This window comes from Rutilus rutilus (assembly GCF_951802725.1).
Source record: "Rutilus rutilus genome assembly, chromosome: 9".
Lineage (NCBI taxonomy): Eukaryota > Metazoa > Chordata > Actinopteri > Cypriniformes > Leuciscidae > Rutilus > Rutilus rutilus.
Window position 1 is genome coordinate 6,164,856 of NC_140223.1, and position 27,774 is coordinate 6,192,629.

The window sequence follows — 27,774 nt, forward strand, 5'->3', positions numbered from 1 at the left end:
TGTAAAGCCATGATGTTCCTCCTCCACTTCATTCAGTTCTTGTCTTTGCTATTTCACTCTCACCTGGTCTAAAATACACAGAAATACAGTTAGAATCAGTTCAAGTGAACTCTTATTTAATAGCAGAAAGCAACAGAGATCAGATCTTTCACTGGTCTGTCATTCACTTTTTAATATATTATATACATTATGCTATATACAAGGTTATGATCATTTGGATGTGTCAACAATGAAGAATCAATAATGGACACCAACCTATTTGTTCCTCAGTATCTTCATGTTTTATTCTGTATGGTTCTGGATCTCTCATGTCTTCAATCTCCTCTTTAATAAACTCCATCTTTAACAGTCACACAGATTTCAGCTGCTACTCCTGGAGTTTGTCCTTCTCTTGTAGGATGATGGGAATATTCCCAGTATTTATTGGTGAATTGTTGTGGGAGGGGCTTCACTGCAGGTGTGAACTGTGATCACTGTGTTTTTATCCAATCTGCATTTAAAAAGTACAGAGCCATCATGTTAAACTGCTGCTGAAAAGCCTCTTTGTCTCCAAAAGTTCCCTGTTTTCAGCTCATTCATTATGGTGATGTCTGAGATCTTCTGTAAATTGGCACATTAAATCGTTTTATTGGTGTCAACAGGCTGAAAACAAACTACAGCATTATCATATTTGATCCATCGGGTTTGAAATAAACATTAAGTGGTTAGAATCAGTTTAAGGAGGATAAATGTGAAAATTCAACCCTGATTTGATAACAGAAAACAAGAGATCAGGGGCCTGTTTATTAAATATCCGTAAAAATATATCCAAAAATATATATTTTTTGACGAGCCAAAGGTTAGTTCTGTCATTCAATACAGTCAAAATGTTAAAGATAACTGCTGTACAAGATTATGATCTAAGTGTATTTGTCATATTTCCCTAGATTATTTGCTTATTTTTCACAGCTCTTATGATTGGCATCTAACAATTTATTAACTAAGCCAAACAGCCAGTGATCGTCATGCATTTAAACTAATTGAAATAATTCTTGAGCAAATATGTCAGCCATAAAATTTGTGTTTTTATATGTGTGTGTAAGTTAAATATATAATCAAACAAGATAATCAGAATAGTTAATCAGAAATCAAGTTTCAGAATCCACCAATTCAATAGCCTAATAAAACATTTAACAGAAGTTTGCTTGAAAAAACAACAACCTCTCAACACTACAAAATACATTATATTTGTACACACTTGCAACTTACTGCAGCAGATTTAAAGGGGTGGTTCAGGATTTTGGACATCGGACCTCATTTCCAAGTTAGCCTGGGTGTTATTTATCAGTGGAGACAGGTTTCAAAAATTTTCACGTCAGTCCTTCCAGTTGCATAGTTCGCCGGTGCTAGGATAGCGCGAGTCAACGGTATCTGCTAGCCTGCCATTAAAACAGTTTTACCCACTCCACAGTACACCAAAATCAAATAAATTATAACGCCAGACTATCGATGTAAATGTCTGTTGAGAGCATAATAGTTAATTCAGTCAAGACAGAGGGGGTGGAGATATCAGATAGAGGGGGTGGAGTTATCAGAGAGAGGGGGTGGAGATATCAGATAGAGGGGCGGAGTTATCAGATAGAGGAGGCAGAGTTATCAGAGAGAGGGGGTGGAGTTATCAGACAGAGGGGGTGGAGTTATCAGACAGAGGGGTGGAGATATCAGATAGAGGGGCAGAGTTATCAGATAGAGGAGGCGGAGTTATCAGAGAGGGGGTGGAGTTATCAAAGAGAGGGGGTGGAGTTATCAGACAGAGGGGGTGGAGATATCAGATAGAGGGGGTGGAGTTATCAGAGAGAGGAGGCAGAGTTATCAGACAGAGGGGGCGGAGTTATCAGGTTTACTGACAGTTTGAGGATCGAACAAGATTTACACAAGCTCTTTTTTTGAACTTTCATTGGCTAAATATTTGTAAAACAGACAGACAGACGTAAAGGGAAACCAATAGCATTGATTTTGTTAGAGCCAAATGCTGCTTTGTATTTGGGTTGTAATTCCTTTGTTTAACACTGGGTGGCGTATGTCTGTAACTTGGCCTTAGGTATAAAGGCAGCAGATACAATGTTGTTTACAGGTGTTTGACCCGGAAGGGCAAAGGGTTTTTGATCGCTTGCGCGCGGCGCTTTGTATTGTTACACTGATGGAAACTATGGACAATGCTAAAATAAATGGACCACTTAGGATTTCAACGTCAACATTCGTCTTTATGCATTTGGTTTAGCACAGGGCAATCAAGTGAGCGTAGTAACATAGCGTGTCAAACACGCCTTCCCCGGGTTCAAACAACTAAGTAGTTCAGCAATAAAACGAACTCCTTAACAGATTTATTGAAGAATAAAAAAAAAACCACCACCAAAAAAACAGGCATGTGCTTTACACAGGTTGAGCCTTACCTGTGCATGTGCCTGAATGGCATTTTAATCCATCTGAAAATCAAGAAAACAACCAGCTCTATTTTTCAGTAGGCTATGTTTAAAATTGTACAGCAAATTACTCTTGTCCAATCAGGAAACAATATAGTAAACATTGGTAAATTAGTAAATTACATGAATATGTCTTATTCAAGCAGATTTTGCAAAATAATTATACAGCGAGAAAAGAAATAGCTAATTATTGACACTAATTTAAACTAGACGATATAGTGCTTTTGGGAGCAACTCCATATTTTGTTCATCTCGGAACATTTACTAGAATGTATTTTACATTAAAACTAAAGGTTTCTCATTGTGACGACTTCTTACGACATATCTTCATGTGAGTCAGAAGGCTTCTTTTAGATCTAAAACTCTTCTTACACTAAGTACAGTCATATGGCTTTTCTCTAGTATGAACACGCTGATGTACTTTCAGGTGACCAGATTGAGCGAAAGTCTTGTCACAATATGAGCACTTGTAAGGTTTTTCTCCTGTATGAATTCGTTCATGTGATTTGAGGGTTGCAGACTGAGTGAAACTCTGGTCACATAATGAGCACATGTAAAGTTTTTCTCCAGTATGAATTCTTTGATGATTTTTCAGATGGTCAGCTCTAGTAAAGCTCTTCCCACAGTCCAAACACACATTATCTTTCTCACCGGTGTGTTTTTTCTGGTGTCGTTTACAATGATCCTGTCGTGTAAAAAACTCTCCACAAAATGAACATGCATAAGGCCTCTCGTATATGTGAATTTTCAGGTGTTCTTTTAGATTTGCTGATAATTTAAAATCTTTACCACACTGATCACAGTTATATGGCTTTTCTCCAGTGTGAACACGCAGATGATACTTGAGATCAGTTTTACTTCTGAAACTCTTCTCACAATCAGTACAGTAGTACGGCTTCTCTCCAGTGTGAACTCGCTCATGTATGTTCAGGGTTCCTGACTGAGTGAAACTCTTGTCACAATATGAGCACTTGTAAGGTTTTTCTCCAGTATGAATTCTTTGGTGTCGTGTCAGACCAATAGCTCTAGTAAAGCTCTTCCCACAGTCACAACACACATGATCTCTCACTTCATTATGTGTTTTTTGTTGCCGTTTACAATTTTCCGTCACTTTAATCTGATCTAAAAAAAAAAAAAAACAACAAAAAACATTAAGTAGTTAGAATCAGTTGAAGGGGGATAAATGAAATGCAACTGAACCCTGATTTAATAGCAGAAAACAAGAGATCAGGGATTTTTACAAGTATCAAGTATCAGATCTTTAATGTGCCAAAGGTTAGTTTTGTCATTCCCGTGTTAATACAATCAAATGCAAATTATAATGCTCATTATTTCCCAGTAACTAGATCTGTTGAACTGAAGCTTTGATACCGTAATGTTTCTCAACAGTCAACAATGAAGAATCAAGAATGGACACCAACCTGTTTGTTCCTCAGTATCTTCATGTTTTATTCTGGATGGTTCTGGATCACTCATGTCTTCAATCTCCTCTTTAATAAACTCCATCTAATTAAACAAGAAAATCTAGTTATTCAGATAATAGGCTAAATGTTTTGTCATTGAACTTTCTTTATACAATTAAATTACACACCAGTGAATGCTGTCAAAAAATGTTTGTCTTTTAAATATACAGCAGATTTCACCTAAATTAACCACATCTGCAGTTTATTGACAGAGGACAGACAATCAACACACACACCTTTAGATTCACTGTCTTTCAGCTGAATGATGTATAATAAAAGACATGTTATTTACCGTCCTCCCTGTTCTGCAATTCATCTAATACACAGGTCACATATATGGCTAAAAACATACGTTAAAGGGTAACTCAACCCCTGGTCAGAGCCTGACTCCACCCACTGGCAATATTTGAAAAATGCTGGAAAAGTGCCCAGCGGAGATGGAGGGGATGAACCAGGGATGGAAATGAACTTTTTTGTCCACCGGCCACTGTGGCTGGTGGATTTCAAAATCTACCAGCCACTCAATGTTTGTACCAGCCACTTTCTTGTTTTTAACCGACAATGTGTAACTGCATGTGAAAATGAATACTACAAGATCTACAATACTTAAGCAGTTTATTTAATCTCAAGTCTCAATGAAATACTGACATTTTCTCTTTCTCTCTTATATATATTTCTCTTTTTTACCTGGATGTGGCATTTGAATGATTTGTGGTCTTTTATGGCTTCCAGTTTTAGGTTTTTAGTCCCAACAATGAAACTAGGGCTGGGCGATATGGACCAAAAGTCATATCCCGATTATTTAGGCTGAATATCGATATACGATAGGCTATATATCCCAATATTTTTTCCGCAAAGTGAGAGCAAATGTTCAGTCAAAGTCAAAGCCAAATATGACATGTCACAAGTAGTTTTATTGAAACCGGCTATTTCCACACACACAAGTACTGTCCCCCTTTACTTAACATAAATTGTAAGAATATGAGTATGACTAATAGCAAAGACTAGTACTAATAAATAAACATTAGGCCTATGCTAAAGCTATTAAATAGCAGTCCCAAACTAGTTTTTGTTAATACAATGTTGGTATGAGCCACTTAAAAATATAAAAAAATAACACAAAGAAAAATAAAGTGGCATTTTGGGGTTAATATGGAAACGACAGTTGCCATGGTGAATACACAATATTAACAATAACTGTTAATGAACCATGGAAACTGCTCCTGGGGAATAGTATGAAAATCATCCCTGCATTACTTTTATTTTGTGTAATTTACAACGTAACGGCGTTGCATGCTCGTAGTTTATTTTGCACTTTATATTTGCGCGTGCAATTGAAGAGTATTCGCTACGAGAACAGGATAACGGCTGACGTGACAGGACAAGAAAGTCCGTTTTTCTGAGGTGAAAGACTTTATTTCAGCGTACACTTATGTCCTCTAAAAGTGTCCGCCGTCTGTGTGAAACAGTATATTTTTATTTACCCGCCACGGTGGCCGGTAGGTGAAGCGAGTTTACCCGCCACAACACAAAATCACCCGCATTTGGCTGGTGGCGGGTGCTAATTTCCATCCCTGGGATGAACCCTCGGTTGCTTGGCGTTTCAGTAACGCGCGCTCTATACATGAATATCAGTCACGTGACCTCTTACGTCATCCGCTCTTTTTCCAGTTGACTGCCGCCATCTTGAGTACCTACCGAGCAGGCACGTGCACACATAGACATCAAAGGGGGCTTGAGCACCTGCCCTTTTTATTCCTGGAGAGAAAAAGTGCCCTTTTTTCTGGAGTGCTTTTTTTTATTTTTGAAAAATAATATATCTTTTGCGCACAGCTTCCCTGTCAAACAAATATATTTATTGAAGAATAGTCAGGAGGTCTGAAGCGCTCCCTCTCTCCCTCTCCCCCGATTGTTGAACCCGATTGTATTGCTTCCGCTAAAGAAAATAGTACGCTCCGTCTCTACAGTTAGAATCCTGTGAGTCCATAGCAACGCTCTGTTTTTCATGGCAACGGTCTGTTATACTCCGCACAGCGGTCTGTTATCAAGAAATAACACACCGCATTCTACATTGGAATTCAACCAAGCCATGTAATAAAATAAGTTAATAAAATAACCATATATCACCACCAGGTGATATGCTTTAGTTATTTTGTTTATCCTATTTACCTGCATTGCCCTGTCAATTAGATGCAAATGTGCGCATTTTAACTAGTTGACGCCTAATTTGCGTACATCAAGAGTCTTTCCCCCTGAAATTTAGAAATCTAAATTGGTGAATTTAGAAGAAATATACAGATGCAAACAGATGGAGGATACACTCAAAAAAAATGTAAATCTAGTTAATTTATAAATTAACTTTTTATTTATGAGTAATTTAACTTTTTTTATTTCCTCTAAACCTTTATAAAATAGTATTCCATACAACCACAAATACATACATGACATTGGCTTTTATTGAATTTTTACTCAATTATTTTGGTAAGTTTAATTTTAAAGTGTTATGTATTCTGATAACACCAAAATAATTAAAACGATGTAGTGCCTTATGCAAAAATAAACAAATTATTAGTAAAACACGCCCCTCTGCTTGATGCAGTTATTTAGGTTATTCTAAATATGAAGAGTTCAGATGAAAAAGCCTCTAAGTGCCATCTGAAATTTCCTTCTATAATGATCATTTTTATCAAGCTTGTATGTTTATGTTCACTTATTTCACATTACTGGCAATGAAAATTACCTATTAATTGTCATTTAAGTTAAATTACTGAACTTAAAGGGATACTCCACTTTTTTCGGAAATAAGCTCATTTTACATCTCCCCCAGAGTTAAACAGTTGAGTTTTACCGTTTTAGAATCCATTCAGCCGAACTCCGGGTCTGACGGTACCACTTTTAGCATAGCTTAGCACAGATCATTGATTCTGATGAGTCCAGTAGCATTTCTTTCAAAATGACCAAAGAGTTTCAATATTTTTCCTATTTAAAACTTGACTCTTCTGTAGTTAAACCGTGTACTAAGATCGACGGAAAATGAAAAGTTGCGATTTTCTAAGCCTATATGACTAGGAACTACTCTCATTCTGGCGTAATAATCAAGGAACTGTGCGGCTGTACCATGGGTGCAGCAGGCGTAATGATATGACGCAGCGCCTGAAAATAGTCCCCAGCTCGGTAACTTCTTCCAACGTGACCGGGACTAAGTTTGTCTAACCTATTAGACCTATTTTCAGGCGCTGCGTCATATCACTACGCCTGCTGCACTCATGGTACAGCCGCACAGTTCCTTGATTATTACGCCGGAATGAGAGTAGCTGCTAGCCATATAGGCTTAGAAAATCGCAACTTTTCATTTTCCGTCGATCTTAGTACACGGTTTAACTACAGAAGAGTCAAATTTTAAATAGGAAAAATTTTGAAACTCTTTGGTCATTTTGAAAGAAATGCTACTGGACTCATCAGAATCAATGATCTGTGCTAAGCTATGCTAAAAGTGGTACCGCCAGACCCGGAGTTCGGCTGAATGGATTCTAAAACGGTAAAACTCAACTGTTTATCTCTGGGGGAGATGTAAAATGAGCATATTTCCGAAAAAAGTGGAGTATCCCTTTAAATATACCTTTCCTTTGCTGCTCTATAAACCTTGTGAATACTAAGGAGACCATGGTTTCTGTGTGAACTGATTATTTTGTAGACATCTTCTGAAAATGAAACAATTGCGTGAGTTTGAGGAAGATAAAATTAATTAACTTTTTAAATAATTTTTTTAAAAAGGAAGTCAGAGTTGCGTTAATATATATATACTTTTTTGTTAAAAAACAAACAAAACAAAAACGTAATTATGAGAAGTGCCCTTTATTTCACTTGAGCCCCTGCCCCTCAAAATGTCTGTGCACGTCCCTGCTACCGAGTACTGTCTATGGTACTGACAAACCTATTATCTCAAGTCTTGTTAGAAAACAAACAAAAAAATAACTATTCTTGAAACATTATTTGAATTCTTTAAATAGAATTTAGAATAGAATTCTTTGGAATAGAATAGCTCCTGCAGCAGGTGCATTAGCACAACAGGTAGCATAAAGCTACATGACACAATTTAATTGATTATTATTACACTTTTACTTTTAACTCACTTTAAAACACCATCAAGTATTTGTATCATATTCCGGTCGCGGTTTAAAATGGTTTCAAGTCAAAAAAATATTTTGAAATATGTTATATTTAACTTTTTATATGAAGCTATGGCCTATCCTTACCTAGCATGCATACTGTAAACATTCTTTATTCATATGAAAATACCCCAATCGCACGAAAATCACACACAAATCACATATACTTCAAACCGTGCATTTATTAGCTTCTTGTTTCAGGTGAAGAGATGTTACTTTAGCTTTGTTATCACGGATGTCAGAATGAGGAAGTCATGCAGGACCGCAGGCAGAACAGAAGCGTGATTTTTTTTTTTTTTTCAAACCACTTCAGCGGAAATCCCGCCCTGCAGCTGATTCTAAAGTTTTCATTGGTCATATCAATCACTGTACTGATTGCCTACACCAAACACTGATTACCATTGGACTAATAGCCCTGGCGGATACTGTATTGCATGTATTTGAACACAAATAAACCGGAGAAGACGTGAATGAATGCTTTTTGAGTGATGATTTCTATTCAAAATAACGACCGTTACAGATTTATGTTATGTTACATTTATGTTATATTTATGTTATATTTATGTTACCGTGTTGTGAAAGCATAGCTAGCTAGTTCCTTTGCAACTGACATATCGACCTTGCCAAATCAGGTACTCAAGATGGCGGCAGACAAGTTTTAGAAGTGAGTGACGTCAGTGAGGAGACGTTGGTGACATCAACTGATATTCATGTATAGGCATGTTTACATTAGCAGATAATGAGTTGCCATGAGAACAACTGACATCTCTATCTTTTCATACAGATTACATAAACAGCAGGGTTTCCGTTGTCCGGTAATTGCCGGACATTGGCCGGAAAAAAAATGAAATGTCCGACAAAATTAAATCTCTCCGGTCAAATTGTCCGATTAAAATTGCCTAACACCGTGTCCTAACTAACTACACGAGACGCGATAAAAGGTAGGCCTATCTTTTCCATGTTAATCAGAGTTTTTGTCCTAACCAGACGCGATGGCGACACGCGACATTTCTAATTTAGAAACGGTATCTATTTTTCTGCGACGTCGCGCTGGAACATCAAACACAAAGTGTGGCAATGATAATCTCTGGTAGGCTACTGTTTATGTGCTTTATTTAATGCTAAAAGCGTGAAATGTGACTTTGAATATCATTTAGTGCTCCAGCTTTGAAGCTGTAAAAGCAACAATGTATAATTCACCTCAGATCTTGAAATTAAACAAATGGAAACATGAACGTTAAAACTGTGAACAAACAGGTGTATTATTTGACAAAGAATATTTTAGTAACTCAGTAGCCTATTTTTTAAATGGTGTAATATCTGTGAATGTTATTATGTAGCTACTTATCCATTTTCTTGCGAGTGCCTTAAGTTTACTCTCTAGTCGGTAGTCGGTAAAAAAAAAAAAAAGTGATCTCTAAATTAGGCTATTATAGTGGACTAAACGCTACTACAGTTAGCCATCTCATTCCAAGATCTTTTTGTGTGAAGTGAACAAATCCCTCACACTCAATTTTTCATAACTGTCACAAAGAACCAGCAAAAGTAGTAATGATTATGAATATGTAAAATATTGCAATGAGACATTTTAATTGTCTATTAATAAACAAGTGTTTTCTGTGTCGGCTGCAAAGATGAAGTCTGACTCGCGATCTTCGCAGTAGTGAACGCGCCGGAGAGAGATAGACATTTCATACAGATTACATCGTTTTATTTTGTTTTGAATGGTTCTGTTTAAAAGTAGAGATTTCTGTAGATAATAGATTTTTTTTTTTTTTGGTGTATGAGGCGAGCAGGCTACCTTAGGTCTATACGTTAAATTTCGGTTCATGGATGATAGCTTAACGTTAGCTCCAGACAGTTCAGGCGCTGGCGCCTCCATTTCGTGATTATTTATTGTCTGCTATATTTACTTTTTATTTAATAAATCGAGAAAATTGGATAATGAAACACTGATTAAAATTAAGATACAATTAATACAAAACGAAATTCGTTTTAAAGAAAGGCTTTGTGCTTTCTGTTTGAGGTCTCTGTGGAAGTTTTAAAGCAGTCTTTTAGTGCCGCTTTGAACGGTCGCGACGCGTCCGTAATGGAGAACTGTCACGTAAATAAATCGTGTAATAATCCCGCCCCCCTAATTAAGAGGCGGTATTTGACCGGCATATCATCAAAATGTCCGGAAAACGAAACCTCTGCCGGTCACTTTGACCGGCACCATTTTTTTCTAGCGGAAACTCTGATAAACAGAGAATATTTGTTTTCGTTTTGAATTAGATAATTTAATAGCAGAGACTTAAATGTTTATCAAAATATATTGCTTATGCCTGTGTGACTAGTATTCGCTGAGTTTTGTTTAAGCTTAGAGACGTGCTCCAGAAAAAAAGTTTACGGAGACAGAGGGGCAGAAAGCACACCCTGTTTATTTTCTTTATTTTACAAAAGCACAATGTTTTGTTTCGACTTTAAGTGGACACATAAAAAAGTAGACATTTAACTAGGGCTGGGCGATATATCGCACGATATTGTTAGGCGCATCTCGTCAGTAAAGCCGGTTCCTTGATTAGTAGTAAATCGCCATCACCTGCTTTCAGATGGAGCGGTGTTAAATTAACACTCCTGGGGCTGGAAGTGTATATGAGTCCACACGTGTAAAGTGTTAAAATATGAGTGTTAAATTAACACTCAAGAGTGTTAAAGTTAATGAGATAATTAAGTGATTAATTTAGTGATGATTGAGCATTATTGAAGACACCTGATGTTAACAAGCAGAATCACTGAAGGAGAAAATCACAAATTGTAAGCCACCGTTACGGAGAATATTCGTGTTCCTGCTGCACCTCTAGAATAACTGAAGTGAGTGTAACGTTTTATTAACCTTTATATTAGGGATGACCCGATCCGATCCACGGCATCGGTATCGTGCCGATACTGGCCCAGAACGCTAGATTGGATGTTGGAGGGGAGAAAAAAAATGATTCGATGCCTATGATCGATACCTATTAGGGGTGGAACGGTACATGTATTCGTATTAAACGTATGTTCGGTACATGCGTCACGGTTCGGTGCATGGATTTACACGGAGAATACATGGTATAAAAATAAATAAAACTCGCGTGCACTAGGGCTGCACGATGTGTCGTTGTACGAATCCACGACAGTCACATCGCAGGATGTGCGATGTAGGCTGTCGTAGTTGATCCGTGATTCATTAACCGTACCAGCTGCTCCCCGGCCCTTGACGCATGTGATTCGTGGATTAATTGCACAGCTTAACCATCATAGAGTGAAAGTTTATCATTTGCATGTGTTTTTAAGTCCTGTCAGTTTAACAGGGCGCATATAAGAACGAGCAGAGAGAGAGAGAGAGCGCAAGAGAGCCCCGGCCACGCGCGCTCACCTTCACCGTCTTCAAACAACACGAGCGCTGTCTTGCTCTCTCTCCTTCGCGCATATCAATCAAAATCAATTGACACAATGGTGTAAAAAAAAAAAAAAAAAAACTATCCAGTGGTGAAATGTTTTCTGTGTTGACAAACCTTGTGCGATATCCTAAACTGCCGAGATAATTACACAACGCGTGCCTCCTTTGAACTAGGGCTGTAGCTATCGATTATTTTAGTAATCGAGTATTCTACAGATTATTCCATCGATTAATCGGATAAAAAATTCTGGTAATAAAAATAGATCCAAGTGAACAACAGCCTTTAAAATTACTTAAAGACAAATAGGTAACACTTTACAATATGGTTCATTAGTTACTAAGAATGAACAATTTTTATTTCTACAGCATTTATTAATCTTAGTTCATGTTAATTTCAACATTTACTAATACATTATTAAAATTAAAGGTTGTATTTGTTAACATTAATGTAGTGAACGAACATGAACAAACAATGAACAGCTGTATTTGTATGAACAAATGTTAGTTACAAATGTAGCTATTGTTCATTGTTAGTTCATGTTGATTAATACATTAATGTTAACTAATGAGCCTTATTGTAGTGTTACCCAAATAATAACCAAATAATAACAAGCAATAATTATTGGTTCAAATAAAGTATCAAAGTAATCATATTGGTTTTATTGAACAACGCTGTTAAAATACACCATGTAAAATATATGATAACTAATAAACATAACATTTAATTCAAATGTCAGCTTAATCTTTCATATTTGGTCACTTCTGTACGATAGAAATGCAACAGCTGCCGTAATTTCTTGAAAAGAACATGTGCACGTCAAAACATGCAAGCAGTGCAAGGGTTAAACTTTTATTTTGAAATCGCAATGAACAATTCACACATGAGAATATATGCGATTGCGAATATATTTCTGAATATATTCAGAAACATACTTATGTATTCTCCTGTGTTGGCGAAGATTTATAAATGAGCTGCGTTACAAATCTTGTGAAACGGCGCAGACTGCGTGCAGATGAACGTTATATAAGCCACACAAACTCACAGCACGCAGAGATGGAGTTTGAGAAACCCGAGACGCTCCACGCATATAAATGATGACAGTAAGTTATTATGAAACACGCGTCCGGGGGTTTGCGTTCCCAAATGCACATTATTGGAAACTAAACAGCACATGCAGAGACTGAGTATGTGTGGAGCAGCGTTTACTGTGAACGGAGCTGAGGTACTTTTAACACAATCTGCACGCATGTAAATAATTAAACGGTCATGCTTCTCTGTGGGAGAAAAAAAACAGTGCATATATTTATTTAACTTAATCATAGCCTTTGTGATTTCAGGATATCATGATTGTAAACAGTTAAATATATCGCATAGCCTTAGAAAACTGTGTAGCCTAATAATGCGGTTCATGGACTCTCGTCTGTGGAATGCGCCACTTCCGGTATTTTGCCGGTTACTCGACACGGGTAAATTGCAATCGAGGATTTTTTTAAATCGAGTACTCGACTTTAATCGAGGAATCGTTACAGCCCTACTTTGAACCGATTCAATTTAATGAATGGTTTAAAGAACTGACCTGTCCAACACTGAACTCACGAGACGTCTGAATTGGTGTATAAAAAAAATCTGTAACACTTTACAATAATGTTCTATTTATTAAAATAACTATTTAACTACATTTGTTACGTCCAGAGCCGTAAGGTTCTGTTTGTGTGTGTTCAGCTGTGCTGCTTTCTCTTTTTCTCTATCCCTGTCTCTCTTCATAGGAGAAATGGTTCCACCTGGTACAGATAATCAATGGCCTGTTGTGATTGGATGCTGGGAGTATTTAAACTGCAAACACCATCAGAGCTGTGTTGGTGGTGGCTTGACTGTGTGCAGCAGCAGCAGCAGCAATGAGGTCCCTTCTTCAACCCCAGACCTGAGACTTTGTTGAAGCCAGTAGTGAACAGTGTATCTCTACCTTATATTGTGTGTACTACTTAGTGAAGTAGTTTTCTCTTTTTAGTCTCTTTCTATTTCAATCCCTGATTGAGACTTTAAAGGCAGAAGTGAGTGTTACCTTTAATGGTTAATCATTGTTTGACTTAATGGATTATTTTCTCTTGGTTTATTTGAAGTTTGTTACTTAATCATTTATTTCTTTATTTTGTGAGGTTAGTAGGGAGGTGGGTGCCATTTATTTTGAATCATACTTTTTTCTCCTGTTTATGCTAGCAAGGGAGTTAGCTTATTTTGTTGTACTTTTGTTTTCTTTTCTTTTAGTTTAGGTAGTTTGATTAATGAGGAGTAAGATTGATTATGTTTGTTATTTTGGCTATACCCCCTTCTGAACTTGATACCTCTCTCTTTCTTTTGCCTAATTTGTAAATAAAACTACTTTCTTGAATGAGATCACTATGTGGTTATTGTGAAACAACTCTGGGTCTGGAGACAGGGTGGCTTCATGCTGTTGCACATTCATTTCACCACCATCCATTTTTTTTACTGTTTCATTCCTCCCCTAGACTTATCAGGAAAACGTAACACATTAGTTAACATTTACTATTAGTAAACTGCACTTCTACAACATTGTTAATTTCAACATTTAGGCAATAGCCAACATTATTGAAATCAAAAGTTGTACAGTATTTGTTAACATAGTTAATGCACTGTGAAGTAACATTACCAAACAATGAACAGCTGTATTTTTATAAACTAAGATAAACAAAGATTAATAAATACAGTAACAAAAGTATTGCTCATGGTAAGTTCATGTTAGTTATTAGATACATTAACTAATGTTAACAATTCAAACCATATCCTAAAGTTACAAACAAATAATTTACTCTAATTTAAATAATACTCTGATGTTTAAATCATTTAAAATGAGAATGTAAGTGTGCTTACCCCATTTTTGTTTGTAAGAAAAATTTTTATTCGATTTCATATCGCAATATATACTGCAGAAAAATAAAATATCGCAATGTCATTTTTTCCCAATATCGTGCAGCCCTAGCGTGCACATTAATTAATGTAATGCTGAACTACTGTTAGATACGCACATAGACATATGCGGGTTCTTTAGGGACACCTAATCTGTAGCCCCGCCTTAGCTCTGAACGCGCGTCTATTTCGCTTCAAACGCTCGCTTTATCATTATGGCTGCATTTACACTGCAGGTCTTGATGCCCAATTCCGATTTGCTGACTATATCCGATTTTTTTGACGACCCGCTTACATCATCTTTCCGATATTTGCATTTGCACTATGCACTGCCAAAACAACCAAATGTAGACGTTCTGACCCGGAAAATGAAGTAATACAGCTCGATATGCAATGGATGCAGAACCAGACAAAATTATTATAGTGATGCGCGGATCGCGGTTATATCCGCGGGGGCTCTGTGGATAATCCGCGGATCGGGCGGGTCAAGTAGACTAATAAAAATAACATTCTGATTAATTTCGGGTGGGTCGCGGGTGGATATGATAAATCATTATTAACGAAAATATTAACTACATTCTCTAAAATATGAGTATGTTCCATTCCAGTTTAAGTTTCAAGGGAGTAAAGCCTGTTTATGCCATTAAGACAATGAAATTCTGTCAAATAAATTTTGTTTTAAAGAAATGTTCATTTAAAAGCAGCGCTCATTCATCAGTGTATTATGTTCAGGCTTGGGAGGATTACTTTAAAAATGTATTCCATTACAGTTACAAATTACTTCATAAAAAAAGTATTCAGTAACGTAATCCAAGTACTATAATATGAAAGTAATGTAACTGATTACTTTTGGATTACTTCAAGGTCACGTATATAAATAAAGTCAAGCAAGAAGAAATATTATAAAAAGAAATATTAAAAAACTTTTATTTATTAAGAATTTGGCTCAGTGTACATTACAATATTTTCAAAATATACACACAGGCCTGAATATATATTTATGTAAAGGGCTATACAGACATCTAGTGGCTAATGTATGGTATTACAGATTATTTTGTTTTATTTGTAACTAATTTTTAAATAAAAAATAAAAACACAACATTTACATTTTTTACACAATCTACATATTAGTTTATTTTAAAATAGGCCTACATGTTGACTAAAGCCGTGATCTTTCTTAATTTGCCTGACTGAACTTGTGGCGTTGGCAGTGGGAGTTCCCCTACGTTACCTAGACAGCGAACATCCCGTTACGTGAGAAAAGATTAAGAAAGGACATTTTGGGTACTAAAAAAGATACTCTCCTAATTTCTACAAAATAGCAGCGGAATTTCCATGAATTAAGAGCGATTTTACCCGCAGGCAGCGTCGTTTCTACTAGCAGCAGTGATTCAATCTGCGTCTGAGGAGATAGTAGACAGCTGTTATTTGCGCATGCACCAGCGCGTGGCACACGTGAGTCATTACTGGCAACAGAACCAGGAACTATAATCAAGCAGCGCTTAATATAGTGTTATTATGCCAAAATACTTATTTATTTAGTTTTAAATTAAACCATTGTAATCCTGAAAGTATTCCCCCTTTTTTTAAAATGTAACTATAATCTGATTACTACGTTTTTTGACGTAACTGTAACGGATTACAGTTACTGGATTTTTGTATCCTGATTACGTAACGCCGTTACATGTATTCCGTTACTCCCCAACCCTGATTATGTTACTATTAGAGATGCGCGCATCAACCGTCGCCTCGAGTCCGCTGTTGAAGGTGATGATCATCCATTTATCCTCACGCGTAACAAACACATACGAATACATAATTTGACCATCGGGTACGGATACTTAAATCAGACAAAAATATTGGTGTGGGTGAGTGGCGGATGGATGATTTGTTTTTGGCTGCGGATTCGGGTGACGTTGGAGCTCATCCGCGCATCTCTAATTATCCAGTGTTTTGCTTTCCGCACTATTTTCAAAAATAAGCAAAACATTGCTCTCGTAAGACGGAGAAAAAAACACTCCACTGTGTTGAGCATTCGTCCTCCATCGCACCATTAATGAGTCATGTGATCGCAGTTGGTGTCTACCTGAGTTGACATCCCTTTTTAAATGACGTATGACTCGCATTTACTGGGAATATCCGATTTGTCTGCTTTATTCTCGTTTGATGTGAACGCAGCAAAATGAACAGGCTGCGATGTCAAGATTGCAATGATGGAATGTGTGTGTGTGTGTGTTTGTGTGTGTCAGAGAGAGAAAGGCACGGGCGCGATCGAACAGTGGAAACATAAAAACATACTCCGTCATTTTGTTCATACAGGACATCATTAAAACTGCAAAAAGTGTTTAGCTACTTATATTTGTGTAAAACACAACATTGTGCTTTTGTCAAACTGTAAACTCTTGTCAAACTGTAACCTACAACTGTCACCCAACCAAAACCACACACACACACGCTGTTTAAAAGCAAAAATTATCTCATCTTTTGGACATTTATCATATTGCATTGGTTTTCATTTCTTGTCCTAAAACAGAGCACTAATCTGTTTATTTTTAAGTTACACATTCTACATTGATTAAAAAAGAAAATCAAATGTGTTTTTAATGGTAGTTATTTTATGCAGAAATAAATTATTTATAATTCAGATGAGGATAACGTTGAAGTTAATTAAAATTTTAAGGAAACAAATATATTGATCTGAAATATAGCAAATTAATTTTTAAATTCATTCAGGTACAATTACCAAACATATCTCAAGGTCTTTTGAACAAAGGGTGGCAGTCTTTCATTATCAGCTGTTGTTGTGGACTATATACTGGAGAAGTATTTGTTCTCCATTTGAGTGAGATGTTTTTATGTGGCTAATTGAGAAAAGTGCTTCCATATATTTTATTATTAGTAGTATTAGTTTAAGAATAAAATAAAAATATCGGATTGATATCGGTATCGGCAAATAGCCAAAGCTGCGGCATCGGTATCGGAAGTGAAAAAGTGGTATCGGGACATCCCTAATGCTTATTGGCTATTTTCACTCCCTAATATACATTTTTTCACTCGTTTTACTTTTTAATTAATATTAAGATATTATGAATGATAATAATTAAAGTTAATTTCATCTACACCCTAAATTAAGCTTAGTGCTTTATTGTTAGCCCCAGTGCTACCAGATATTTTCTGTAGAACTCAGTGGCTACGGTGAATAAAGAGTCTTAGAGAAAAGAGAATAGAGAGTGGCTTTCGAGAATAAAGTCGAAACATTTCGAGAATAAAGTCGAAACATTTTGAGAATAAAATCTTCCATAGAAGTTGCGTGTGTGTCTACCAACATGGCATTAGGCTATAGGACGTTATAAAATATACTGTGCCGGAATAGACTTTAGCCTACAGACGAAAACACTTTTCAGATTGGATCAAGATATCCAGCTTTATGAATGAATGAATGAATGAATGAATGAGGCATTTATATAGCGCTTTCATATGTCTACTGTAGGCCTACACTCAAAGCACTTTACAATCATATCAGGGAATCTCTCCACAACTACCTCCAGTGGTTATTATATCTGAGGAAATCACGAGATCCGGCCAAATGATTGGATACAGAATGATGCACTTAAAATGTATCCAGAACATATTTACGGTAAAGAGGGAGACAGTGCGGTTACTGTTAAGTGTTCTCGACACAGATGGTGTTACCTATAGACGAGCACGAAAACACGTCAAAAACACTGCCACATGTGGCGCTTTTCCACTGCATGGTACGGCTCGGCTCGGCTCGGCGCGGAACGGTTCGGCTCGCTTCGCTTTTCCACTGCGTGGTACGACTCGACTCGGTACGGCGAGTACGGAGAGTTTTCCTTCAGAAATCATTGAAAATGACTACCTTTATTTCTTATAGACAGTTTGTTTCAACTCTGAAGAACGTGGAGCAGGTGAAAATTGGTCAGTGTAATTGTTCATAAAGTTGTATTAAGCCTTATTCAGCACGGGGTCTTGTGATATATATGTATGTGTATTTGATGTGTTTTTTATATGTTGGAAATTGTTCTTTATGTTTTTTATGCTGCATCTTGGCCAAGTCTCTCTTGTAAAAGAGATTTTTAATCTCAATGAGTTTTCACCTGGTTAAATAAAGGATAAATAAAAAATAAATAAAATAAAAAAACGGCACGGTTCGGTTCGCTTTAGCTCGGTTGCTTTTCCACTGCAGTTAGTACCGCTTCAAAGTGGGTGGGACTGATCGTTATAGTTGCCGTCTCTACTGCCATGACATCATCATATTAAATGCGAATTTTTCATTCCGTGTTTCCCCATCGGATCCGCTCCTCAACGAGAGGAACGTCTGCACTAGGGATGTTAACCGATGACCGTTTGACCGATGGTTGACCGTATCAACGTTAACCGATCAAAGTTGTCGGTAGTTGGTAAAAAAAAAAAATGTGATCTCTAAGTAAGGCTATTATAGACAGTGGACTAAACGCTACTACAGTTAGCCATCTCATTCCAAGATCTTTTTGTGTGAAGTGAACAAATCCCTCACACTCAATTTTTCATAACTCGCCTGTTTGTACTTAATAAACCAATAAAAACATTTGGCGCAAGGTCACAGCGTTTGGGTTCACGCGCTCACAAGTTTTGCGAAAAGTAAAGGCTACAGGCTAAAACACTCGAGGTTGAAGCGGCGTCTCTTCGGAGCTGTCATTTTCTTAAATGAGCTTCTAACGCTAGACAAACATCTTTATTTTCAACATGATCACCTTGTCCCAAACCATTTCGAAACTAAGGAGCCATTTGTCCTCCAATTACATACAAGCTCCTCGGCGCCGCGTTTGCAGGACTCATGTTTCGTGCTGTAGGGGATTTAAAAAAAGTGACGTGAGTGTGTGTGTGTGAGCGCCGGGAGGCAGAGCGGCAGAGAGATGCGACGCGACAGAGTAGCGAAATTGCAGGCGCGGCTCGAAATGGCTGTTATTTCAAATAGCGTAGCATATTTTAAACTAATCGGTTAACCGGTTTCAACCGGCTAATGAGGCTCGGTGGTCGGTCAAGAACATTTTTAGTTTTCGCCATCCCTAGTCTGCACCTTGTCCACTGACCACGATTCAGCCATTTCTTTTTTTTGAAGTTTATACTTTTAAAACAGGTGCTACAGCGTTGGCTGTTGTCTACTGGCTATTTAAATCTAGCAGGTTTAGTGTCTCGTGTCGTAAATACAATGATGCTGGTAGAGATGATTCTGTCTGACCAATCAGTGATCTGCAGTGTTTTCACATCACATTTTAGTATCGGTACGCTTGGAACCTCAACAGAGGTGGTACCATTTAAAGCGAGCCGTACCGTACCGTACCATGCAGTGGAAATGCGCCATAACTGAGCCGTACCAAACCGAGCCGTACCGTACCATGCAGTGGAATAGCGCCAATAAAACCACATTTTTATCAGTCTATTGGTTTTTAATTATCATAAGAAAACGTGCATGCATTCTTTTGCTTTTTTAAGAAAGCATTTTATTTATTCTTTTTGCATAGTTTTATTTATTTTATTTATATATTTAACAGGGCTTCGTCAGAAGTACAAATACAACTAGGGCTGGTCCGAATACCATTTTTTGAGCTTCGAAGCTTCGGTAGTAATGAACATCGAATATTCGAAGCTTCGGAGAGAGGGGGCTGAACATATTCTTCTCTCTAATAAAGGCAGGAATCTCTATGTGTCTGTCTGTCCGTTTCGAGAACCGTTCATCCAATCGACTTCACAAGGGAGTGCAGTGTCGCATTTGGTGCAATATAGATGGACACGCGAGACGCGACACATTCAGAATTAAAAAACTGTTAGTAAACTACAGAACAGCGCGAGCCGGAAGTGGCGCACCTCACGCGAGCAGGGAACGGACACTGCACTAATGATATAAAACGGCACACACACAGGTCTGTTAACTTAAGCAATACTTTTAAGGTAGTCTAATATTTTTCTGACTAACAAATTACTGACACAGTACAGGGTAGATTTAAATAAAGAAAACCGAAATTTAAATAAAGAAAACCTAAATTTAAATAAAGAAAATGAAATTAAGTTAAATTAAAAACGAGATTAATTTAGATTGATAATAACGGGTAAAAAGGCTAATACATTTTGTTTCTATTATTCTATTTTCCACAATGCCAAAGCAACGCAGCTTAAACCAAAACACAAGCTCAGGCATGCACTTCGGTCCATACAAACTCTGCTGTTCTGCGCTCTAGCCAGAGAACACTCCCATTGCTGGAACACTTCAATTTCTAGCATGCAAGCGTTTTCCGTGTGGCTCGAGCCGCGCCTGAGACGCGATATAAAAATACCCGTGTCCGTGTGGACTAGGCCTCACGCAGCCAGTGTGTCGCCGGCCTTATTCAAGCCACGAATGAGAACCGTTTCGCAGGGGATCCCAGGTGTGCAAAAAAAACAAATATTCGAATGTCAAATTTTCAAATCGAATACCAACCCACCGAACGAATATTCGGGTCCAGCCCTAAATACAACAGCCGTTTTTTAAATTCAATCCAATGGTTGAAAGGAAAAGAGTAAACACGGTCACTAGTAGGTTGTGATGGCTGTCAATCAAAATGTGGAGCGGCGATTTGATACATTTGTTCCCTGTCAGAAAATGAATGGATAAATCGGTAAAATTTAAATTTAACAGAATTTATCAACTTGTTGCCTGCTGTGGTAGTTTTAATTCACATCCTTTCTAAAAATATGAAAGTTTTTGATTTAATTTCATTTTTATCAGCTGAAAGGCAGAATACAAATGTTTTTATTAACTTAGATAAACATAACAGTTTCAGGTTATGTTTTAGTGTTGGTAACATGTCCCACATTGTCCCACACAAACTTATAATAATCGTCCCACATTTGGTTTGTTTGATGGTGGTCACCCTACTGCCACATAAAGTTTGGACCAGATTGTGATACCTACTCCAGCGGAGTCTGTGTGCTCGTCTATAGGCAACGCCATGGTAATGCATGTTGGTAGATTGGCACCTGTAGTTGGTTCCTTAGATTGGTTCCTTTTGTTCAAAGCCCAGATAAAAGTAAAAAGCTACTATTTTGTGTAGATCCATGTCTGAGGCAGTTTGACTTCACAAGCGCATTTCTTTACACACACACACGAGTAATGAGTTGGAAACACGCCCTCTGTGCCAGTGGGCGCGCACCGTTACGCCCGTTTCACACATACTCCGTTTGCAGTGTGTGTTGCAGTGCGTACGCGGTGCACGCGCTATAGTGCTTTCATATTTGCTGCATTTTCAGTGCGTAACTGATCCGCGGCTGTACCACAAACACATACTCACTATTTGTATTTCAAATCCAGAAGTTATCAGCAACTTTTATTTAAAGGGGTGGTTGATTATGATTTAACTTTTCTAACTTTAGTTAGTGTGTAATGTTGCTGTTTGAGCATAAACAACATCTGCAAAGTTACAAAACTCAAAGTTCAAAGGAAAGGGAGATATTTGCTTTTAAAGAAATCGCTTTTTAAGGACTACAACAAACGACTGGTAGAGACTACACAACATTCCTCCCGGGTTAGTGACATCACAAACCCTAAAATTTACATAAACCCCACCCCCTGAACACGATTTATAGATTATCATGACAGAATATGCTAATCAATTACTAGAAGATAACTACACATCAGCTACATAAATTCATCAACTAACCATTCAGAAATGTCCTGTTGCTTCTACATGTTGTCACTTCTTCTTGAGTCTCTCCATCATTGTCTGACTCTGGTTTGAACATAAAAGGCTAAAAGTTTTTGAAAATTTCAGTGCATGTCTGTGTGAGTGTAGCTGTTGAAGCTCCGCCCCCTGTGCCGGGAGCAGCAGCTCATTTGCATTTAAAGTGACAGACACAAAACGGTGCGTTTTTGCTCACCCTCAAAAATTTAAAATTTTAACATGCTATATAAAAATATCTGAGGGGTATTTTGAGCTAAAACTTCACATACACACTCTGAAACGCTGAATAAAAGTGACAGCGCATGTTTCGTGGTCAAAATGAACACAGATTGACATGAAAATAGGGCTGAAACGATTAGTCGACATTGTCGACAATAAAAAATTGTCGACAAATATCTTTGTTGTCGAGTAGTCGTTTGATCCCACGTGACCTAATGTAAGGGCCTGCAATATCGCGATTTGACCGCTACGGCGCTGTAGCGCTAGAGTGTAATGCAGCCGTTACAAATGCTATTGCGGACCGGTAGAAGAAAACACAGCGCGAATTATGACGGAGTGCAAACGAATCCGAACTAGTAAGGTGTGTAAAGTTTCACAAAACTGCAAACCAAGAATGCTGTCGTATGCAATACATGCAAGGCGGAACTTGCTTTTCACGGGAGCACAACATGCATGTTAAAACACTTAAAGAGGAAAAACCCGGCACGAGACGAGCCGGTGAGAGGTGAATATTCTCCAGCTGAAGCTAAATAACTAGCAGTAAATCTCTTTTTAGAGAATGCAATACTACTAATAATAGCAATAATATTAACAATAATAATATAATTACAGTAATGTGATGATTCATTTTTGCATAGAATAAAGCTTGATCGAGCTAAGGTCGGAGTCGGGGCTGTTTTTATTATTGTAGCTCTATTAGGTAACGTTATTACAGTCTTATCCCTTGCCTGTATTTTGTTACATATTCATGAAGACTTACAAAAGGAGATGTTATGAAGAATATCATGTCAGTTAATTTTTTATACTGTAAATTAAAAGGTGAATGAGAATGTCTCTGTCAGCTCAGCTCAATTGTCATATCAATTTAAAAAAAAAAGATTCTTATAATAATTGTTTGCAGTTTAAGTGTGTCTGTAATGCAGCTGATCATTTTTTTTGTTTATTTTTTTTCTATTGAAAGAGAACAGAATATTTAAACAATGCTTAGAGCATTTGTGTGTGATTTGAGTTGGACAGAAATCTGAAAACTTAAAGAGAATGACCCGTTTAGTTGGCTCAAAGTTCATTAAAACAACCATTTCAAAAGCTGAAGTGATTTTCTTTTTTTATATTATAGTTAGAATATGTATAACTCCGTGTTTTAACTAATTGAAAAGGCTGAATAATCGTTCCAAACGTACTGATTAGTCGGCGAAATAATCGATGAATAGTCGATTAATCGTTCTAATAATCGTTAGATTAATCGATTATCAAAATAATCGTTTGTTGCAGCCCTACATGAAAATGTAGTAATTTCACTATAAATGCGTTTAATTAAATAAAATGTAGTAATCTCACCATAAAAGTATTTAATTAAATACATTTTTTTTCACAGTCATCTTTTTACTTTAAGACCGGGGTAAAGCAAGGAAAACTACAATTTACCTCAACAAGGCGACATAATGAACAACACTCGTCTCATTCGTGGAGGTGGAAAAACAAGTTCTTTGTGACATGCAAGATTTATTGTATTCAAATTGAAATGCAAAAGAAAAGAGTCGGCTGTTTTTGTCAATTTTAAGTTTTAATTTAAAATGTTTGCAATTTTAATATAAGTACATGGTTAAATATTTGACCACTTGCTTGAGCAACTTAATATAAGTAGAAGTAATGCATGGAATAATAGGCCTACGTTGTTTAATTTGTGTTTAGTCCATTAAAGAGTGTATGTGTACAAAGAGAATCGCAATGCTGACAAACCTTTTTTTTTTTTTTTTATAAAAGTTGCTGCATAACTTCTGGATTTGAAATAAAAATAGTAAGTATGTGTTTGTGGTACAGCCACGGATCAGTTATTCACTGCAAACGCAGCAAATGTGAAAGCAGTATAGCGCGTGCACCGCACCGCAACGCACCGCATACGCACTGCAAACGGATCTTCTCGAAATACGAAATATTCTGTAATCTCGAAATACTAGATGAAAAAACATTTACGGATTTTTTTTTTTTCACATTGCGTTTCAGGGCTTCCGTAGTATACCCTTTGTGAACAAAGTCACTATGTTTCAGTCCAATGTGATAACATTGCAGTTTTTCTCAGTTGCTTTGTTGCATTTCTCACATCACTATTTACATTTGCACAACAGTTACCGGTAGTTCAACCTCCACAACATTTAGTCATTTGTGCACATCATAGTAGCAGTTTCTCATTCCTTCCAACAAATTGCAAATATTTTGGACATGCATCAATTGCTTTCATACAACTCTCTGCTGTTTTATAACATTATCATTTGCTTATGTCATGTCAGTCAAAATTAACTATACTCGTGAATGCTGAATAGTCATTCCATATAAAACTAATAGTCCTCATTTCATTGCTTGAGTCATTACATACAAAAATGTTGAACTAGTTGTCAAAATCTGTCAAGCAAATTTTACACATTTTTTTAAATCTTTTTTTTTTCCTGAAAATGTCTCCTAAATTGAACAATTTCTCTCAGGTGAATCTCAGCTTTCAAACAGAGAGGAACGTCTGGATGTGCATGAATGATTACAGTACTATGTATGTTGTGTGTTCAGTTCCAATATGTACTGCAATATTGTTTACAGTTGTGCACAGCTCTACCCAAAGGGAGTTTATGTTTGTTGTAAATAAGGGTGTATTTTTTCTTTTGCACAATGCTGTGAACAAATTACAATTGCAAAGAGCATATGCAGTAAAAAAGTGAAACATACATATTCAGTCTCTTGTACTTAGTTACCTCACTAAATACAGTAATGTGTAACTTTAATGTATTTTTTCAAATGGCTGTGCAAATAGTATAGTGCTGTCTTGAGCATTTTCAGGTAGTGTCACCAAGATCTGACTTTTTTGCATTGGAAAACATTTACAGAGTAAACTGTCACAATGAAAACATGACAAAGCCATTTGACTATCTTGTTCATAAACAATGGTGTCAGGACGCTTCATCTTGATGACACTGACACTTTCATTGAAATGAATACTTGCTTTTGAGGAATGAGCTATCCATTTTGAGCGCGTGACACGCTTTTGCGGATTATCAACTAGGTTTTGAAGTTTGTACTAATTGTTTTGAGAACTGCATTAACTGTTGTGCAAATGTAAATAGTGATGTGAGAAATCCACCATAGCGACTGAGAAAAACTGTAACTAGTATTTTCGGGGAAAAGAAAATCTTCACCGGGTCAAAATGACCCTAACACAACATAAGATAATAGGCAAAAACACTACTCTAATTTAGCGCGCAGGCGGCAACATAAAACAAACACGTGCGTTTATAAAACTCCAAAAATAAATTGAACTGTTGGCGGAAAAATGAATAAACAAACTTGTTCCAGTTTTATGTCCGGATATAATAACTGCTATAATTAATATAAACTTAAAACTTCTCTTAATAAAGCCTATTTTCACTCTTCAATGCAGAGACCTACCTGACTGACTCTCTCCAGTCACGGGCTGTTCTTCTTCTTCTTCAGTGAATTTTATTGGCAGCTTGCAATCTTTGTCCATTACCGCCATCTACTGGACTGAGGTGTGATCACATTGGGAAGTCATAAAAATAAATAAAAAAAGGAGATCAGAGCCCAAGCTTCAGCTGGTGCTGCGTGTTCAGCTCCTCCAGCTAAAGTCTTCTTAGTCAGCTGCAAATATGGCTTGACCCCCAAAAAATTATAACAAAAGGTTTCTCAGTGGTTTACAGTAGTATCAGATGTACTTAAAAACATACTAAAAGTTTACCAAAGTTTGACTCCAAGAAAGGCCCCATTTTCAAAATGGCGGCCGTCAGGACCCTTAAAATGACCATTACTCCTTTGTATTCCTCCTAGACCAGGGGTGCTTCTCAATATCCCTCCTCGTCTCCTCTCTCCTCCGTCCTCCATCCTATGACCCGGAAACCGATCGAGCTCAGCCATCTTGAAGGACATCTCAATTCTCTAATTGCACCGCGAGGAGTCGAGGATCGAGGAGTGAGGAGGCTTCGTGAGGAGTCATGAGCGAGGATACACAGGTGCATCCTATGCGGAAGAGTTTTATCGACTAAAACGTGACGCACGTATAAATTCTCCTCCCCCTTCACATCGGTCACAATAATTTTGATTTATACTTTACTTTTGCAGTTTATATAAACCACACACCTCACATATTTCAACAGGGTATCTTTCTTTATTATTATTTATTATGAATTTCTTAAATAAACAAATTTCAACAACATAAGGGCAGATGCTCTCAGCGCTGCTGATGACGCGATGAAGTGACGCTCGAGTGATCAAGTATTCCAATGCATAAAAAAGCTTTCATTCGATCCCTCCGTCCTCGCGTCTTTTCCTTGCAGCCTTCCCTCGCATCCTACAGGGGGCGGAGCTGAGACGCGAGGAAAGGACGCGAGGAGAGGAAACGAGGATGCACAAATAAGAATTGAGAAGCACCCTAGGAATACTGGTGCCAGATACATGTTTGGGCCATGTAATTTTCTAATTAACATATTTGCATGATAGATAAGTGATTACAGTACAATTATATATTAAAGCAATTGGTTACAAGCATATTTATGCAAAAAATAAGTAAAATTTCCCTTAAGGCGAGATATGTGAATAGGATACATTTTTTAACTAGCAGATATCACCATGAAACTTTCCCAGTTGATTGTCTACATTAAGATGAGAAAAAAATGTATTGCAAGTTTTCTGTAATTTAATGTTTAAATATGCAAATTAGGCATTATCTAATTAAACAATGAACAAATTATTTTGAACCTGGCTTTAACCAATACTCAGATTTCGTAAAAAAAAAAAAAAAAAAAAAAATTACATATATATATATATATATATATATATATATATATATATAAAAAACGAAATCTGAGTATTGGATAAAGCCAGGTTCAAAATAATTTGTTCATTGTGTTCACATATTAGATGGGAGAAAAAAATTACGGTGTATGTGATGACAGGGTGCAGGGTGCTCCAGCAATCGCGGAGCAACGGGATGATTTAGAACGCCAACTTTTGTTGAATTTATGAGAAATCTACAGACGCAAACAGACAAAGTGTAGTAAAATAAAGACCTAAATGTGTATTTCAGACTCTTTTTCGCCACAAGTCTGAAAGAAGACATGTTATTGAAGACAATAATCCCAAAATCTCAAAATTGACCAGTGAAAAAAAAAAACGATGCTTATGCCTGCTGTGTCTTGCCTTAAGTAATTGCATATTTCTCCTTTCTCATATCGTTTTGCCTAGTGTTGGTGGTTTCTGTGGTTTATAACCATTCTTTTGATTCCAATAAAGAATAAATTCATTAGAACTGTGTGGTACTGTCAAATTAGTCAAAACAGGGCTGCCACGTGAAGGCATGTGCTGATTGTCTGAACCCGTATAGAATCACACTAATTCAT

General features: G+C 37.0%; 1 protein-coding gene and 1 long non-coding RNA gene across 2 annotated transcripts in view; one reads left to right on the plus strand and one right to left on the minus strand.

The window, feature by feature from the left end:
• LOC311296649 (uncharacterized protein) overlaps positions 1-27,774 on the plus strand; it is a 483,049-nt gene that overhangs the window by 344,478 nt on the left and 110,797 nt on the right. The gene's annotated exons all lie outside the window — the stretch shown is intronic.
• LOC311296682 lies at positions 561-25,913 on the minus strand. The gene is made up of 3 exons (XR_014628667.1): positions 25,811-25,913; positions 3,884-3,968; positions 561-3,584 (listed from the first exon to the last, which is right to left on the minus strand). It is a non-coding gene; the product is annotated as an uncharacterized lncRNA (long non-coding RNA).